The following is a 20916-nucleotide window of genomic DNA, read 5'->3' as shown; positions in this document are numbered from 1 at the left end:
TCACACACACACACACACACACACACACACACACACACAGTCACACACACACACTCACACACACACACACACACACACTCACACACACACTCTCACACACACACTCACTCACTCAAACCAATCCAAACCGAACCAAGCACCAGGACCTGACCAGATCCAGTTATCTGTCCAACCGCTCTCTCAGAACATTCAATTCCATCAACCTGGAAATCTTCAGTCATCTGCCCAATAGCCAAAAACAGCGATCCCGCCTGCAACCGGCCGGTGGCATTAACATCTCTGGTAATGAAAGGCTTTGAAAGGATTATTTTTTCCCAGTTTCCGGAGGAGGTCAGTTTGTACGGTGACCCCTGTTCAGTCAAACGGCACAGAGGTGTGGATGATGTCATATTAACACTGTCACATGGCACTTCTTCCCATCTTGAAAAGCCCAGGTCATTCATTAGACTGGTCTTTGTGGATTTCTCGAGTGCTTTTTGTAAATAATTCAAATGTCCACAACAAATCTCAGGGTTCAATGAATACTTTGTATTGTTACACTCGTGCAGCAGTTAGCATACAGGCAAGAGCTCACACACTAGTCTCCTAGGGCCACACCCCTTTCTGCGTACATAACAGAATGCCCTTAAAGCTATAAAGTCCCATTTACATGTGCACATTATATGACATCTCCCCTTTTAAGTTTTGTTTCTTTCTCTGAGGATACACAAGCTAACGAAGATATCCTGACTGTTCCTATAACTGAACATTTGAACAGTACTGCACTGATTAGACAGTAAGGCACTAATATAAGTACGCTTAACTCCTCAAACATTACTCTGAGCAATATATATAAACAAGCATTAGAACATAAGCTCTCTTCTCAGTGTAAATAAACTTTTCCTTTAAGTCATCTTTTCCCCTCCCCACAGTGCATGGCTCCAAAGATGAACACAATAGCCGCACCTTCACATATTCATCCTTTCAACAGGTTTACTCAGTCTACCAGACCGGGTATGGAACAGTCCGGTCTGAATCTCTGGCGGTTTGACACTAGGAGTTGGTGATGCAGTGTCAGCGACGACTGCGGGGTCAGGCTGCATTGTGTCAGCACCTTGCTGTAGTCCATCTGGAGCTAGAGAGTGAGTGTCTCCAGCTGCCGGAGGAACATGCTGCAAGTGACGCCGGTTGCGTCTCAAAGTTGCTCCCTGATGTGTTTCAATAACAAAGGAGCGTGGTGTGGTGCTGTCTCCTGTGACAACGGCAGGTGTTCTCCAGGCTTTCTGATGGTCCAGCTTCACAAGGATGGGATCACCTGGCTTTAAAGAAGGCAAGGGCCAAGCTCCATGGCGCTGATTAAAGTAGAATGCTTGTTTCCCCTTTTCCAATGCATCCTTAGTCCTGACCCTTTCCAGATCTGGCCATCGGGGCTGTAGATTTGCCTCCAGAGTTGGAAGGGTTGTCTTTATCTTCCGGCCCATGAGTAGCTCTGCCGGGCTCACGCCTGTGGTGGTGCAAGGCGTTGACCGAAAGCACATAAGGGCAAGCAGAGGGTCTTTCTGCGTCAAGATTCTTTTAGCGGTCTGAACCCCTCTCTCTGCATGTCCGTTCCCTTGAGGGTTGTGTGGACTAGAGGTGATGTGTATAAAGTCAAACTCTCTTGCAAAGTCTTTAAATTCCTGACATGAGAATTGAGGCCCATTGTCAGACACGACCTCGTCTGGACAGCCAAATCTTGCAAACACTGTCTTCAGCTTCAAGATTACCTGCGAGGCAGTGGTTGTCGGCAGGTAAAGTATTTCCAGGAACCGGGAAAAATAGTCAGACACGACAAGGTAAGTGTGTTTGTTATGATCACACAGGTCCATAGCAAGTCTCTTCCAAGGCCGGTCAGGAAGGGTGGTAGAGATGAGAGGTTCTTTCCGCTGGCTGGGTTTCATCTCACGGCATACCTGACAGGACTGGACTTTTTGCTGGATTGCTGATGATATGCTGGGCCACCAAACGGATGCATGGGCGCGCTCTCTACACTTTGTCAAACCTTGGAGTCCGTCATGTATTCGGTCCAAGATGTCTGTTCTCAGCACATCTGGGATTACCATACGACTACCTCTGATGACAATCCCATTGCACTCAGATAATTCAGCTTTCATGGGAAAATACTCTCTGATTGCTACTGGGACCTGGCCTATGTACTCTGGCCACCCTGACTTTATGAACTGCAACACCAGTTGAAGGTTACAGTCGGCTGCTGTAGCTGTCTTTATGGCCTCAAGCTTACGTGGGGTTGCAGGCAGGGCATCTACAACGGCTGCTATATAGCACGCTACGTCTGAGTGAGTGTCAGTCTCCATTTCCAGGCACTGTAGTGGACTCCGTGAGAGTGTGTCCGCCACTGTTAAGGTCTTCCCTGGTACATATTCAGCCATCGGTTTAAATCTAATTAGTCTCATGAGTAGTCTTTGGCACCGTATTGGCACGTTGTCCAGGTCTTTCTGATTCATGAGCGGCACAAGAGGTGTGTGGTCGGTGACCAATTTGAAGCTCTCAAGGCCACACAGGTACTTTTCAAATTTCTCACAGGCCCAGACGCTCGCCAAACACTCCTTCTCAATCTGCGCATATCTGGTCTCGGCATCAGACAGGCGACGTGAGCAGTATGCCACAGGTTTCCAGTCCCCTTCATGTAGCTGCAACAGTACTCCGCCTATGCCATAACTGCTGGCGTCTGCTGAGACAGCGGTAGGCCTGTTCACATCGTACAACTTCAGGACTGGAGAAGTGGACAGGATGTCTTTAATCCGCTGGAATGCCTCCTGTTGGGAGTGGTCCCATGTCCATACTGACTTGGACTTTAACAGGTCATAAAGTGGGTTACACACTGTAGACAAATTTGCAATGTATTTCCCCAAGTAATTGAACATGCCCAAAATACGCTTTAGGTCTTGCACGTTCTGTGGTGGTGGGAGCTCGCGGATTGCCTTGACTTTTTCAGGGTCGGGTGAGGGTCTTACACCTGATTTGTCAATGACATGACCCAAGAAGTGAAGCTGGTCCTGCCTAAACTTACACTTTTCTTTGTTTAACTTCAGGCCGGCTGACTCGATCCTTTCCAGCACCTTGCTGAGACGTTGGTCGTGCTGCTCTGAAGTATCTCCATACACGAGGACATCACCCATGAAGATAGCCACGCCTACCAGGCCATTGAGGGTCTCTGTCATTTTGCGTTGGAAGATTTCCGGAGCACTCGTGATTCCGAATGGGAGTCTTTTAAATGCATATGGTGCTTTCAGGGTGTAGAGGTATCTGCCAAAACCCAGAGGCGGCATCCAGGGATGTGAACATGGTTGCGCCACTAAGTTTAGCAGTAATTTCCTCAGCAGTTGGAAGGACGTACCTCTCTCTCCTTACAGCCTCGTTTAACCTCTTCAAATCAACACAGATGCGCACCTTACCATTTTTCCTTGGAACTGGCACCATAGGCGCACACCAGTCAGTGGGCTCAGTCACAGGCTCAATCACCTCATTTTCCTCCATACGTTTTAATTCCTCTTTTACTTTTTGAAGTAGAGGCAACGGGACACGCCGAGCAGTGTGCACTGTGTATGGCTCAGCATTATCTCTTAACCGGATTTTAACAGGTTCGGTTTTGAGTGTTCCGTGCTCACCGAATGCTGTATCGACACGTTTCACAAGCCCCATGGTCATTGCGGTGGCTCTGCCTAGCAGATTGTTCGCGTTTCGGCCACTGATGACATATACTGGAAAAGAGTATGGCTTTCCTTTATATGCTGTGCTGGCTTGGAACTTTCCTAAACAGTCCAACTGACCACCTGGACTGCACAGTGTGATATTAGATGTCTCCAATTTCTTGTCTGGAACTAGTTTGTTGAACGCCTCTGCTCCCATAATGTTTACATCTGCACCCGTGTCAATTTTAAATTTGACCGGTGTTGCTCCAATTGTAAACTGTATTGTCCATCGTTCATCACTTCTGTTTTCATTCGTGACTGCACCCAGGAAGTATGGTGTTTGTGAAACAGTCTCTGTCACTTCTCTGACTGATTTACTGTAACATTTATTTTCCCAGTGACCCACCTTCTTACACTTGTTGCATGTGGAGTTCTTGGCTGGGCACCTTTCCGGATCTCTGTGTTTCAATTTTCCACATTTTCCACAGTTTGAGTTTCCTTGATCGTTTTCTCTCTTTTTACCCACTTGGGCTTCCCTCTGCCTAATCCTCTCTCGCGGATTTCCTGTAATGCTGCATGTGACTCCCCCTGCTGGTGAACTTGGAGTGCAACCTCCTCAGACTGGCGAACAGTTGTGATCGTTTGGGAAAGTGTAAGATCAGCCATTAGCTGTAATTTGCGTGACAAATCCTTGTCCATAATGCCCACAACAATGCGGTCGCGGATGTGTTCGTCTCTATTTACACCAAAGTCGCAGTGTTCTGATAACTCATAAAGGGCTCTGATAAACATTTCAGCTTTCTCACCAGGCCGCTGCGATCGCTGGTGAAAACAGGCGCGCTCGTGAATCACGTTGCGTTTAGGATAGAAGTATGCGTCGTATTTTCCCAACACAACGTCAATCTTCTTATCATCCCCCTCCGTCTCAAATGTGAAAGACTTGAAAATGTTCTCAGCCTCAGGCCCCATGGCATAAATCAGCGAACTGACCTGCACTTCGCCGTCCTCTTTGCTCAGTTTAGTGGCCAGCCGAAATCGCAGGGAACGTTGCTTTCAGTCAGCCCATTCATTTGGACGATCAAAAGCGAAACTTTCCGGTGGATGAAACTTGGCCATTTTTTCAGAGAAGTGGTGTGTCCGTCAAACGCTTCTGACACCATGTAAATAATTCAAATGTCCACAACAAATCTCAGGGTTCAATGAATACTTTGTATTGTTACACTCGTGCAGCAGTTAGCATACAGGCAAGAGCTCACACACTAGTCCCCGCGCAACCGCCCGAGTCTCCTAGGGCCACACCCCTTTCTGCGTACATAACAGAATGCCCTTAAAGCTATAAAGTCCCATTTACATGTGCACATTATATGACACTTTTAATACAGTGCAACCTCACCTGATGGGACAAAAATTGCTCAAAATGGACGTGAACCCGCACGTTATTCTATGGATCCGGTCTTTTCTGACAGATAGACACCAGAGGGTCCGAGTCACCAGTCACCTCAGTCGTCTAAGATAATATCCACCGGAGCCCCACAAGGCTCTGTAATCTCCCCGGTTCTGTATACACTACACACTAATGACTGTAGGAGCAATAACCCAGGTATAATACACACTAAATATTCTGAGAACACTGTGATCATGGACACCACTAATTCACTACGAGAGTTACAGACTGAGATGGACATTTTTGCGCAGTGGGGTTAGCAGAACTGGACAGTGAGGAAATGAGGAAAACAAACTGACCTTTACTGTCCCACTGGACACTTGATCAACAGAGACGATGGCTAATGAAGATCTCAGAAACTAATGATAGTGTCACGGTTGAACACACACACACACACACACACACTCACTCAAACACACACTCACACACACTCACTCACACACACACTCACTCACTCACACTGTAGTTCAACCGTGAACCGTTGTCACGGTTGAAAACACACACACACACACACACACACTCACTCACACACTCTCACTCACTCACACACACACACTCACTCACTCACTCACTTACTCACTTACTCACTCACTCACTCACACACTCACTCACTCACTCACTCACACACTCACTCACTCACTCACTCACTCACTCACTCACTCACTCACTCACTCACTCACTCACTCACACACACACTCACTCACTCACTCACTCACTCACTCACACACACACTCACTCACTCACTCACTCACTCACTCACACACTCACTCACTCACTCACTCACTCACTCACTCACACACTCACTCACTCACTCACTCACTCACTCACTCACTCACTCACACACTCACTCACTCACTCACTCACTCACTCACTCACTCACACACACACTCACTCACACACTCTCACTCACTCACACACACACACTCACTCACTCACTCACTTACTCACTTACTCACTCACTCACTCACTCACTCACTCACTCACTCACTCACACACTCACTCACTCACTCACTCACTCACTCACACACTCACTCACTCACTCACTCACTCACTCACTCACTCACTCACTCACTCACTCACTCACTCACTCACTCACTCACTCACTCACTCACTCACTCACTCACTCACACACTCACTCACTCACTCACTCACTCACTCACTCACTCACTCACTCACTCACTCACTCACTCACTCACTCACTCACTCACTCACTCACTCACACATTTACATTTACATTTATGCATTTGGCAGACGCTTTTATCCAAAGCGACTTACATTGCATTATCCTATACATTTTTACACAGGTATGTGCAATCCCCTGGGATCGAACCCACACACTTGCGTTGTTAACGCAATGCTCTTACCACTGAGCTACAGGAAAGCTGTACACTTTGTACACACACACTCACTCACTCACACACTCACTCACTCACTCACTCACTCACTCTCACACTCACTAAATCACACACTCTCTCACTCACTCACTCTCACACTCACTCACTCACTCTCACACTCACTCACTCACTCACTCACTCACTCACTCACTCACTCACTCACTCACTCACTCACTCACTCACTCACACACTCACTCTCACACTCACTCACTCACACACTCACTCACTCACTCACTCTCACACTCACTCACTCTCACACTCACTCACTCACTCACTCACTCACTCACTCACTCACTCACTCACTCACTCACTCACACACTCACTCTCACACTCACTCACTCACTCACTCACTCACTCACTCACTCACTCTCACACTCACTCACTCTCACACTCACTCACTCACACACTCACTCTCACACACACTCACTCACTCACACACTCACTCACTCACTCACTCTCACACTCACTCACTCTCACACTCACTCACTCACTCACTCACTCACTCACTCACTCACTCACTCACTCACACACACACACACACACACACACACACACACTCACTGAAATACGGTATCCAACAAGATCTCTGTGAAGAACTAAACTACCCATAATCCTGAAGAGAGATCCACCAATCAGAGAAGCTCTGTCTGTTTCCATGGCAGCATAAACTGTGGCATAAGCTGAAACACTGCTTGATCTTCTTTTCTGATGTGGCAGAATTAATCTTCCGTAGAAATGCCATCATCACATCATCACATCATCACTGAATCACATCATCACATCATCACTGAATCACTGAATCACTGAATCACATCATCACTGAATCACTGAATCACATCATCACTGAATCACTGAATCACATCATCACATCATCACTGAATCACTGAATCACTGAATCACATCATCACTGAATCACTAAATCACATCATCACTGAATCACTGAATCACATCATCACATCATCACTGAATCACTGAATCACATCATCACTGAATCACTGAATCACATCATCACATCATCACATCATCACTGAATCACTGAATCACTGAATCACATCATCACTGAATCACTGAATCACATCATCACTGAATCACTGAATCACATCATCACATCATCACATCATCACTGAATCACTGAATCACTGAATCACTGAATCACTGAATCACATCATCACTGAATCACTAAATCACATCATCACTGAATCACTGAATCACATCATCACTGAATCACATCATCACTGAATCACTGAATCACTGAATCACATCATCACTGAATCACTGAATCACTGCTATCAACTACCAATCATGTTCATTTGACAACAAATATGTAACCATTTGCAAACATTGAGTGTTTTCACTATGATAGTGTCTCGTTGTGTGTGTGTGCTGTAAACACAGGTGTACAGTGCAGAGTGTGTTCTCCGGATTACTGTAAACAGTGACGTCTGGTGTGTCCGGCCTCCTCCGGGTCCCAGCGCTCCGACCGTCCAGATCCAATAACAAGAGCGGAACCTGTTCCTTTATTTACCATCACGTCCTTCTTCCGCCGGACACACACTGCAGCGGTGAAGCTCGGCCGGACCCGGCTACAGTGTTATCAACGAGAGGATACGTCACAACCGGATTACTGCGCAACTGCCGTGTGTGATTCTGTGTTGCTGCACGTGTTGCTTGGCAACCTCTTTGGAACTACATTGCTTGGCGGAGGAATACATGTGTTAAGGCGAGACGCGGCCGGCAAAAACATCGGGTTTTTTCACTGGTCAATTTTGAGATTTTGGGATATTTGTCTTCAATAACATCTTCTTTCAGACTTGTGGTGAAAAAAAGTCCAAAATACACATTTAGGTCTTTATTTTACTACACTGTCTATTTGCGTCTGTAGATTTCTCCGAAATTCAACTAAAGTTGGCGTTCTAAATCATCCGCTGCTCCGCGATCTCTGTGTTCTTCCTTTAATCACACACACGTCTGGAAAGCTCTCTCTCCTGTACAATGCTGTCGGATCCAAATATTGATTTTTTGACTGTTTTTCTGCTCAGGTAAAGGCCATAAATGCTGTGTTTATAAGTTTTGATGTGATTTAGGTGGTGTGTATTGTTGTTGCTAATGATCTGATGAGATATTGTGTCAGTAAATAGTTGTTTCCACTAAAAAAGTATGAATTTTTACATTACAAATCTTTAAATGCCTTTTTCTCAAAGTGAGTTTGTCATTCTCCAGTGACACATCTCAGCCGATGTGCACCAAACTCTCCAGTTATACACTTAGCAGTATTCTGAAGATATGTTCAGAGAGATTTGTTAATGAATCATTCCTGGCCTGATTTATGTGACATTTTAATCAAAAAAATATGGCGAAAATCAATTTTTTAAGGCTATGGACAGAATATTTAGATTTCCTAGGTAATGAAAGCATATATCCTGAAATCCCTCTGAACATCTTGTGTGTAATCAAAATGAAAAAATAATTTTGCACCTGGCTTTATCATATGTTCAGATCTATCTACCTAAAATATATGCAAAATTGCGCATATTTAATGAGATAATGTATATAATTTGCATAATTAAGCATACAAATTTCAAAAACTTGTAATAAATTTTTTGTATGAACTTGTGTAAGTAATCAACTGAGGAAGTGTCATGGTGATATCTATTATTTACAATTCTACCCTATTCACCTGTAGTGTCTCGCCTTAATAACGTTATATTTTGGTTGCTGGTGTTTATTTTATGAATAAAATAAATATTAAAATTAATATTTTTATGGAGTAACCGTTTTATAAAAGCAACAAGCCGCTTTGTCCGTGTTTTACAGCGGGTTTAGAAGCGCTGTGGGGGTTTTAGGGTTTCCCTCCGCGCCGTAGCTAACATCGCCCCACAGCTGTTCTGAACCCGCTGTAAAACACGGCTAAAGCGGATTCAAGCTTTAATTACACATTATCATATTTACACGCTCAATGTTAAGGCGTGTGTCACATGATCATGTTGAAACTCGTCTCTGACAGCGAACCTCGTTTGTTTGTGTGACGATCATCTAAGACGAGCTGGAGGACACAGCCGTCTTCTGCTCTGCATCACAGTTTCTCCTCACCGCAGCTCGTTCCTTAACGTCACCATGAAATCTAAATCACAATTCTTGTTTTTTATGAAATATTTCATTCTAAATGATTTATCGGTGCACATCATCACCCTTATAGTTTGGCATGTTCCTGGTAATCTTGAATCAAAATAACTTCCCACATCTCTGGTGACGAGGGCGGGGCTATAACCTGTCACTCACATGACATCAGCCAATAGCAAACCACACCCATCCAATCATTCCCCACAGACACAATCAAGCCCCGCCCACATGTGTTCTTGCCCCAGAAGCGCTTCTCTCGATATACGACACAGTAGACTCTGTGCACGATCGCTTCCACGTTTTGTCTCATATTTTTACAGGTGGTTAAAATAATAATAATAATAACAAGCAAAATGAAGGGCACTTGTGCAAACCACTGTCATTCATATGTTTTAAGACTTCATCAAATGACAAATTTGCTGTCAGAATCCACAGATTATTCACGATGTAAATATTACTCGCATAAAGTTATTTAGGTACAATATCTGCTCCTTCTGAAATGGCCATTAATTAAAAAGATGCTTTTGTCAAATATAGCAGCTACTAATTCGATTTTTTCACAGTGTTTGTAAACCGGAGGAAGGCAACAGAGCTCATAATGATGATCAAATCTTTCTCTTATATAATATCAGCTGTGTGGAAATATCACAGGAATGGAGAAATCAGCCGGAAAGGAAAATTCTATGAAGAACTAAAAATGCATAAATAATAGTGAAAATAAATACATTTTGGTAATATAAATGGCTATTTCTGTATGTATTTATTTATTTATGCATTTCTATATGTATTTATTTATGTATTTATACATTTATTTATATATTTATGTATTTATACATTTATTTATTTATACATTTTTCTAATTACGGGAGAAAATATAGAATGAAGTGTATTTGGATTGCAAGTCGACTTTAAAACCCAGTCACTCAAGCAACGAGTTATGCATGAATGGGGAGAGGTTAAGTGTGTGTGTATGTGTGTGTGTGTGTGTGTGTGTGTGTGTGTGTGTGTGTGTGTGTGAGACTCATGACAAGGTGTGTGTTTGTGATTGGCGCTATCTGTGTCACTCAAACGCGTGTGTGTGTCCTGATCACGCAACGATCCCTGACAGTCGTGTAACACACACTCTCACACACTCTCCTGATAAGTGTGTCAGTTGTGAGGTTTGCGTGTCGGTTGTTGCTCCTAAGAAACTGGACGGAAGCGCAAAGACAGAGAGCGAGATTCGATTAACACAACAGTTTCACACACACACACACACACACACCTTTATTACTGAGGACTTTTCACAGTCGATGATTGTAGGCTACTCGCCTGCATCTAAACCAAACCCTCACACACACACACACACACACACACACACACACACACAAACCTGTTGACGTTAATGCACGACCGATAAAACACACGATCTACGAGTTTTCGCGGTTTGAATAATCACTTATCAAACTTCGATGACATATTAAATAGCCTACGTTCATTCGTATGATATCTGATGACGCATTCTTTCAATAAACAAAAACATACAAAAATATAAAGAGAGATCGACCGAAGCCGTTCAGATCTGTCCAAACAACCGTCAACAATAAACAAGATGGGTTTATGTTATTATATAACCCTATATGTATTATTTCAGTAGCACACACTGTGCCTGGTAACACATATTATATTTTATATAATTTACAAATCCTCTAAATGTTCACGCAACTTTGAAAGATGACATAACGAGAGTAATCGAGCGACATGATCAGATCTCAGAGGAAACGCGCGTAAGATCTTGTATTCTGCATTATAACGCAATAACACACGAAAGGAATATCATGAATGTCCACTGACAACCGCTCAACCGCAACAAAAAGTATCGAACATCAAAATACGAGAATCAGTCCAAACAAATAAACGCAGACATTTTGTCACCAAGTTCATAAAGCGCCTCAGCTTTCTCCAAAGGTTAAAGCTCCTTTCTAGGAAAGAGCGCCTACCTTCTTATAGATCCTGGAACACGTTCCTGGTTTGCCTAGAATCCAGTAATCCTCGATTCTTCATGCGAACCGCGAGCGACACTGATGCCCGGTTCCGGTTCTGGAGCTGGCTCTGGACTTCAGAAGATCGGGGAATCCGGTGTTGCTGGTCCAGATCCGAGGCGCTTCTGAGCCGCACATCTGATCGCTCCTCCTGAGCGCGCGTCATCATCCCGGCGCGCGCGCGTGTCCGCAGCGATGATGATGTTACGACGCGAGACTCATCTGTCACGCAGACGCGACGCGACGCGTTTCACGGCAGGTCCTCGTGTGTATTTAGACTACACGAGCTAAAAGCGCAGAGGAAAGTTCGAGTAAAATCATGATTCCGCACTAACGCGTTTAACACGTGACACCGGGGCTAGTTGTCACATCTCAGGAACCAAACAGAAATCAAGCTTCATTATTGTTTTCTCTAGCAGTGTCAAACATATTGTTTTCTAATTCTTACAGTCTTACTCTTACGTTTGTGAATTCTGTTCTGAAATCATATTCTTACATTCAGTCAAGAGTCACTGTAAAGCAGTATTTTAATTATTTATTATCACAACTTTTTATCTTTTGTCAAATCAACATAATTAATGTGGTTCAGATAAAATAATACTTTGAGTTTCTATAGATTAAACCAACTCAATTGTTTAATTTCAATGAACTCAGAATGTTAAGGCACCCAGGTAACTTAGGCTACTTTTTTAAGTTAAACCAACAATACTTTTTTACAGTATACAGATATAAAGATTGAGTGTTCACCGGAGAAAGGCCTTTAACCCGTTTCTTTACGGTGTTTTTACACAACTCGTTTATTTGAACTATTTTTTCATTGTGTGTGTGTTACTTCATGAACTGAATGCTGGTTGTCTAGAGTATAATCTGACTGAGTATATGACATAAATAAACCAACCCCAAGAAATATAGAAAGCATAAAGCATGACAGCTAGCCACCGTAACTGTACTCACTGAGTATTGTTGATCAATACCTGTCCTCTAATACTCTGAGGACACACGAGGAACTGAATCAAATGGATTGTATTATATAATCGGAGCGAATCGAGATAAACAGCCTTCCAGAAAACTGCTGGAAATATGTTTTTCTGAAGGCATTGTGGAGCAGAAAGAGCTGAACTTATGAAAGCGTTCTGAAGCTTCGGGTGATTATTGAGCACTCAAGATCCTCCATTAGTGTTATTGATGTGAACATGTGAGCACACACACACACACACACACACACACACACACACGAGCGGAGATGCACAGCTCAGTTTATCCTGAAGTGATGGACGTTCCTCTGATGAACTTCAGAGACTCATCCCAGCACAGCGCAGAAGTCCAGAGAAATGATTCATAACTCATAATTCACGCCTCAGTCTTGTTTAGACGCTGTGATTTACAGCAGATGAAGCCCATCAGATCAGCAGCTTTAAACAACCCACCGACGCTGTGATGATCACTCGCTCTGGAGCCGCTCACGCAGAACGTGAGACTGTGATGATCTCTAACACAAGAAACACACACACAACACCACAGACTAAACTGGACACGATGAACGCTTCACGAGCCGCACTTCAGAGAGAAAACACTTGCTCATGAACTCTCCAGAGCGCTAAAACTGAACAGCATTATGACATAAAACTGCCTCATTTACTGTTATTTAGATCAACTCACACGATTGTATTGTTTTAACGTTTGTCTCGACGTCTCTCGTCATGTGCGACCTTCACACTCCATGTGTGTGTGTTTAATCATCGCAGGCACAGTCATTAGTTGATGAGTGATATCATATTATATTCTGCGTCTGCATTTATCAAACACAAGAGATGAGAGTCTGAGATGAAGCGCTCACACGTGTTGAGGAGAGATTCGGATCAGAAACACTCGTCTTCCTCACGCTGGCGCTGGACTCGCTCCTTTTTATAGCATTTTTACATTTCCTTCCCAAAGCCGAGCGAGTCTGTTGAAGAACGTCAGCACGTGTCCTGATGTGACATCTCTGGAGTTCCAGAATCTCTTTTTAATGCGTTCACATCTAAACAAATGCTCAGTGTCAGTCTAAAACTCCTCATTCACCGAGTCACGCTGGATCACGCCGTCTTTACAGATATTCAGACATAACCCTAACCCAACATATCAGTGTGAGTGACACCTGTCAATCAAACAGGTCCAGTGTCAAGTCAAGTCACCTTTATTTATATAGCGCTTCTTACAATAGCGATTGTATCAAAGCAGCTTCATAGAGATAACATGGAAATAATACAAGAAAGTTTGTTTCTAGAAGACAATTGCATCATCGTCCACCTTAAGGCAGATCAATAATATTGCTGAATAATAAATGTCCCCAACTAAGCAAGCCTCGTTACAGGTCAGAGGTCAGATTGGATCAGAACATTTAGAATATTATCCAGTTCATCCGGTTGGAGGTCGGAGTCATCACTTCCGGGATGGTCATGGATGAGAGGTGCAGGTCCTCCGTCTGATCCGGATCCGGCCTGGATCCGGCGGACTGCGGTAAACCTCGGATAAACAGAGACTAATATTAGCGTGGACACCATCCTTCTCATGATGTAGCGAGTCCCGTCCCGGCTGATCTAAACTATGCAGCCTAAAGTGAATCAACCAGAGACTGTTCACGTCATGTCCGCCGAGCCAGTGTCTCCAGACAAGATGGCCGCCGCCGAGCCAGTGTCTCCAGACAAGATGGCCGCCGCCGAGCCAGTGTCTCCAGACAAGATGGCCGCCGCCGAGCCAGTGTCTCCAGACAAGATGGCCGCCGCCGAGCCAGTGTCTCCAGACAAGATGGCCGCCGCCGAGCCAGTGTCTCCGGACAAGATGGCTGCCGCCGAGCCAGTGTCTCCAGACAAGATGGCCGCCGCCGAGCCAGTGTCTCCAGACAAGATGGCCGCCACCGAGCCAGTGTCTCCGCACAAGATGGCTGCCGCCGAGCCAGTGTCTCCAGACAAGATGGCCGCCGCCGAGCCAGTGTCTCCAGACAAGATGGCCGCCACCGAGCCAGTGTCTCCGCACAAGATGGCTCTGGTCCGCCATGGCCGCCTGAAGGCTCGTCTCCTCACTGGCCGCCTGCTCTCTCTGCCCTGGTCACCTTCACTGTCTGCTCCTCAAGTCAAGTCATCTTCATTTATACAGCGCTTTTAACAAAGTAGATTGTTTCAAAGCTGCTTTACAGAGATAAACGTATAATGTAAGGTAACAGATTGTTTCGGCTTTATAGCGGTTCTTGAATAATGTTATTTTCCAGCTAAAGTTAGTTTTGATTGATTCACTTCCGTCGAAAGGATCATTAGTTATTAAATTAGGGGCCACTAAGATGACACCGTTCTCTCTACACAGACTTTACACTGAACCTGTGAGAAACACTGATGGTCACGTGCGCATCAAGAATTAACTCTATAGTTATGTGTGTTTGAATATATGTGCGCATGTTTGTAATTCCCTACAAAATAAGCCTAAACAAACTACTTGTCCTGCCTATAAATTTGATACAGAATTTTATTTTATTTTATCACTACGGGGGAGATACGCGAGATCCTCCCTGGTCGCCTGCTCTATAGATATCATATAATAAAGGCTAGATGTCTCGTCCGTGCTGCTGGCCAATGGAGGTCGACGTCTGCACACGGCGGCCATCTTGCCACAGGGGGCTCGCTCACTCGTAACATTGTGTTTTAATGGTGCATGTACTTTTTAAATAACCATAACTTGCTCAATTTTCTACCGATTTTCAAACGGGTTGCTTTGTTATAAACCTCAGAGATGTAGTTATGACACTACAAACTTATGAATAATTATAATATTATATATTTCAATATGTTCAAGCATCCAGAATTATAGCCACGTTAATAATGTTTGTAAGAAACCAAACCGTTTGTAAATCCGTCAAGATTTCAGCGAGATAAGAGTATTTGTGTTCGTGTGGATCACGCCTTACAGAAAGCTTCCCTGTGACAAGATGGCCGCCGGGTGATGCCGTTCGAGACTCCGCCGTAAGACATCTAGCCTTTATTATGCATATCTATGGCCTGCTCAGCCTGCTCCTATGATGTCATGTGTCCTATGATGTCATGTGTCTGTCCTATGATGTCATGTGTCCTATGATGTCATGTGTCCTATGATGTCACGTGTCCTATGATGTCATGTGTCTGTCCTATGATGTCATGTGTCTGTCCTATGATGTCATGTGTCCTATGATGTCACGTGTCCTATGATGTCACGTGTCCTATGATGTCATGTGTCTGTCCTATGATGTCATGTGTCCTATGATGTCATGTGTCCTATGATGTCATTGGGTGATTGTGTTGATCATGTTCACAGGTGTGTCTTGCCTCATTAGTGTGTGTATTGAAGCCCTCATGTTGTGTTATTCTTCAGCATTGAGATTGTAACTACTGTAACTACTGAGTTTTCTGTTCATGTTTAACTTTTAGTTTATATAGTTCCATGTCTTTGTTGTGGATTATTAATAAACTGCACATATGTTCTGCAAGCTTGCCCACAGTGGACTCTGTTACAGTATCAGAGCTCATCAATAATTATCAATAACTCTGGTGTTTATAAGCTGTTGTAAACATTACATAACTCCACACCTCCAATGAATTGACTGTTGTCAAGATAACTTTACTAACAGAGAGAGAGAGTCTGCACCAGTGCATTCTGGGATACACTCGTGCTATAGATCAGGTCCCACGATGGGATTCGGTCACGATGGGATCCGGTCACGATGGTATCCGGTCACGATGGGATCCGGTCACGTTGGGATTCGGTCACGATGGGATCCGGTCACGATGGGATCCGGTCACGATGGGATTCGGTCACGATGGGATCCGGTCACGATGGGATTCGGTCACGTTGGGATTCGGTCACGATGGGATCCGGTCACGATGGGATCCGGTCACGATGGGATCCGGTCACGATGGGATTCGGTCACGTTGGGATTCGGTCACGATGGGATATGGTCACGATGGGATCCGGTCCGATGGGATCCGGTCACGATGGGATCTGGTCACGATGGGGTCTGGTCACGATGGGATCCGGTCCCGATGGGATCCGGTCACGATGGGATCCGTCCACGATGGGATTCGGTCACGATGGGATATGGTCCGATGGGATCCGGTCACGATGGGATATGGTCCAATGGGATCCGGTCACGATGGGATCCGGTCCCGATGGGATCCGGTCAAGATGGGATACGGTCCGATGGGATCCAGTCATGATGGGATCTGGTCACGATGGGATTCGGTCACGTTGGGATTCGGTCACGATGGGATACGGTCCGATGGGATCCGGTCCGATGGGATCCGGTCACGATGGGATCTGGTCACGATGGGGTCTGGTCACGATGGGATCCGGTCCCGATGGGATCCGGTCACGATGGGATCCGTCCACGATGGGATTCGGTCACGATGGGATATGGTCCGATGGGATCCGGTCACGATGGGATATGGTCCAATGGGATCCGGTCACGATGGGATCCGGTCCCGATGGGATCCGGTCACGATGGGATACGGTCCGATGGGATCCAGTCATGATGGGATCTGGTCACGATGGGATCCGGTCACGATAGGGTCTGGTCACGATGGGATTCGGTCCGATGGGATCCAGTCACAATGGGATTCGGTCCGATGGGATCCTGTCACGATGGGATCCGGTCACGATGGGGTCTGGTCACGATGGGGTCTGGTCACGATGGGATCCGGTCCCGATGGGATCCGGTCACGATGGGATCCGTCCACGATGGGATTCGGTCACGATGGGATATGGTCCGATGGGATCCGGTCACGATGGGATCCGGTCACGATGGGATCTGGTCACGATGGGGTCTGGTCACGATGGGATCCGGTCCCGATGGGATCCGGTCACGATGGGATCCGTCCACGATGGGATTCGGTCACGATGGGATATGGTCCGATGGGATCCGGTCACGATGGGATATGGTCCAATGGGATCCGGTCACGATGGGATCCGGTCCCGATGGGATCCGGTCACGATGGGATACGGTCCGATGGGATCCAGTCATGATGGGATCTGGTCACGATGGGATCCGGTCACGATAGGGTCTGGTCACGATGGGATTCGGTCCGATGGGATCCAGTCACAATGGGATTCGGTCACGATGGGATCCGGTCACGATAGGGTCTGGTCACGATGGGATTCGGTCCGATGGGATCCAGTCACAATGGGATTCGGTCCGATGGGATCCTGTCACGATGGGATCCGGTCACGATGGGATCCGGTCACGATAGGGTCTGGTCACGATGGGATTCGGTCCGATGGGATCCGGTCACGATGGGATTCGGTCCGATGGGATCCTGTCACGATGGGATCCGGTCACGATGGGATCCTGTCACGATGGGATCTGGTCACGATGGGATTCGGTCCGATGGGATCCGGTCACGATGGGATTCGGTCCGATGGGATCCAGTCACGATGGGATACGGTCCGATGGGATCCAGTCATGATGGGATCTGGTCACGATGGGATCCGGTCACGATAGGGTCTGGTCACGCACGATGGGATTCGGTCCGATGGGATCCAGTCACAATGGGATTCGGTCCGATGGGATCCTGTCACGATGGGATCCGGTCACGATGGGGTCTGGTCACGATGGGGTCTGGTCACGATGGGATTCGGTCCGATGGGATCCGGTCACGATGGGATTCGGTCCGATGGGATCCTGTCACGATGGGATCCGGTCACGATGGGATCCTGTCACGATGGGATCTGGTCACGATGGGATTCGGTCCGATGGGATCCGGTCACGATGGGATTCGGTCCGATGGGATCCGGTCACGATGGGATCCGGTCACGATGGGATCCGGTCACGATGGGGTCTGGTCACGATGGAATTCGGTCACGATGGGATCCGGTCATGATGGGATTCGGTCAGGATGGGATCCGGTCACGATGGGATCCGGTCACGATGGGATCCGGTCACGATGGGATCCGGTCACGATGGGATCCGGTCATGATGGGATTCGGTCAGGATGGGATCCGGTCACGATGGGATCCGGTCACGATGGGATCCGGTCACGATGGGATCCGGTCACGATGGGATCCGGTCACGATGGGGTCTGGTCACGATGGAATTCGGTCACGATGGGATTCGGTCACGATGGGATTCGGTCACGATGGGATCTGGTCACGATGGGATCCGGTCATGATGGGATCCGGTTTTAAACTTTCCCTCCAATTTTCCAGCAGGCCTGTTGCTAGAAGTCTGATCTTCTGATCTTCTGATCTTCTGCTCCTCTGCGTTGATTATTTGTTTAAAAGCAAAAATGCTTTCTCTCTCTCTCTCTCTCTCCCTTTCTCTCTCTCGTCCTCTGTCTCTCTCTCACTCTCTCGTCCTCTGTCTCTCTCTCTCATCCTCTGTCTCTCTTTCTCTCTCTCGTCCTCTCTCTCTCTCTCTCTCTCTCGTCCTCTGTCTCTCTCTCGCCCTCTTTCTCTCTCTCGCCCTCTCTCTCTCTCTCGTCCTCTGTCTCTCTCTCGCCCTCTGTCTCTCTCTCGCCCTCTCTCTCTCTCTCGTCCTCTGTCTCTCTCTCGCCCTCTCTCTCTCTCTCGTCCTCTGTCTCTCTCTCGCCCTCTCTCTCTCTCTCTCTCTCTCTCTCTCTCTCTCTCCCTCTCCCCCTTGAGTATCTGTCACTATGGATGAGTGTGTTCAGGGCTGTTTTTGACTGCATGTGTTCATGGATCTGAAGCTTTAGAGCCGGTGGAGTTTCTCATTAAACCCGCCAGAGACACTGTCGAGTCAGCTTTATTTACACAGCGCTTTTTACAACACAGAGTTTAAAGCAGCTTTACAGAGATAACCGGCTGTACAGTAGATCTAGAAGACAATTGTGTAATAGTCCAGCATCTATTTATCTATAACTGTGCAAGACGAGACAATTTATTAATCTTAGTATTTCATCTCATTTTACAGCTAAAACATCTACAGATTTGACATAATTCTGCTTCTCAAGTCTTGATTAGAAGGTTTTACTGAACAACAAGATAGAAATGATGAACAACAACAAAAACAATTCAGTCGATGATTTTATAAATTTGCTATATACAGTACATGGTAAATGTGTGATATATTTGATCCAAACATCATGATTCTTCTTATAATGAAAACTTGTGAAAATGCAAGTTAACTTTGCATGTCATTTAAATTCACTTTACATTTTGGGAACGAGAGTGATAGTTTAATACACAGAATTACCTTCTAAAAAATAATTGGAAAAGTTTATAAAAAAAAAAAACTCCGGAATTCAATTATATTTTACTGTATTTCTGAATAAATACCAGTTCTGGGATGAAACTCTAGAGGGCGCATCAGCCAATGATGATTCAAACACCGGTAGTGTTAGCGGTCTCTCAGAGATAACTCTCTTATTACTGCATATCTCTGAGCATACTGTGGGTTTGCTTATTAACTCCTAAATGATCATCCTAAGAGTTACATCTAAGCGTTATGTTAACAGTCTTTTGGAGTAATTTATTAAGTTTACTCAATTAATTGTGTGTGTGTGTGTGTGTGTGTGTGTGTGTGTGTGTGTGTGTGTGTGTGTGTGTGTGTGTGTGTGTGTGTGTGTGTGTGTGTGTGTGTGTGTGTGTGTGTGTGTGTGAGAACTGCGGTCCTGAATCTGCAGCTGCTATATCATCCAGTTCGGTAGGTGGCGCTGTCAGAAACACGAGTGTCCTGGAGCCGAGGCCTCCGGTTGTGCGGGAACACACTACTGTGTGTGCTGGGCAACTCTCTTGGACAGTTAAATGCAGAGGACTAATTCCAAGGACGGGTTTCCATACTTGGCCTTCACATGAAAAAGCCAAAGCAAACACTCCATTAACGGTCCCGTAGTTTACATTCTTGATGAATAAACGAGACAGATGATAAATCATTCACCAAAACCTCTTCAAAAATGAATGTGGCTGTAATAACATGAACACGCATTTAGCTGCAGAAAACAGCGTTTTAATGCGACATGATTTCAGCGTCTGACTCCTGCGTCCTATCGGGAAATCATATCTTTCAAACCAGTGATTTATTGCAATGCAGAAAATGTACAGAGAAACAGACGACTGCATTGGTCATTTATTAATGATAAAAACAATAGCTAAAAGGAACAATATGTGAAATTAAAAGGTAAAGATAAAAAAGAAAGAAATATAATGGACTGAAATGACCAAAAACAAAAGAACAAATATTTTAGTCTGTGAATGAAAAAAATATATAATTGACGAGTTATTGTGCCTCAGGCTTCAGAAGATCTACACAC

General features: G+C 45.5%; 1 protein-coding gene across 1 annotated transcript in view; it reads right to left on the bottom strand.

Moving 5' to 3' along the window:
• crfa4 (cytokine receptor family, class I receptor 4) overlaps positions 1-11817 on the bottom strand; it is a 47988-nt gene extending 36171 nt beyond the window's left edge. Inside the window, exon 1 of the mRNA XM_079615356.1 lies at positions 11609-11817. The gene's annotated coding sequence lies outside the window, so the exon portion shown is untranslated. The remainder of the gene's footprint in view (positions 1-11608) is intronic.
• Positions 11818-20916: the final 9099 nt, after the last annotated feature.

The sequence above is a fragment of the Phoxinus phoxinus genome (genome assembly GCF_949152265.1).
Source record: "Phoxinus phoxinus genome assembly, chromosome: 6".
Classification (NCBI taxonomy): Eukaryota; Metazoa; Chordata; class Actinopteri; order Cypriniformes; family Leuciscidae; genus Phoxinus; species Phoxinus phoxinus.
This window is presented reverse-complemented; position numbering and strand designations above follow the sequence as displayed.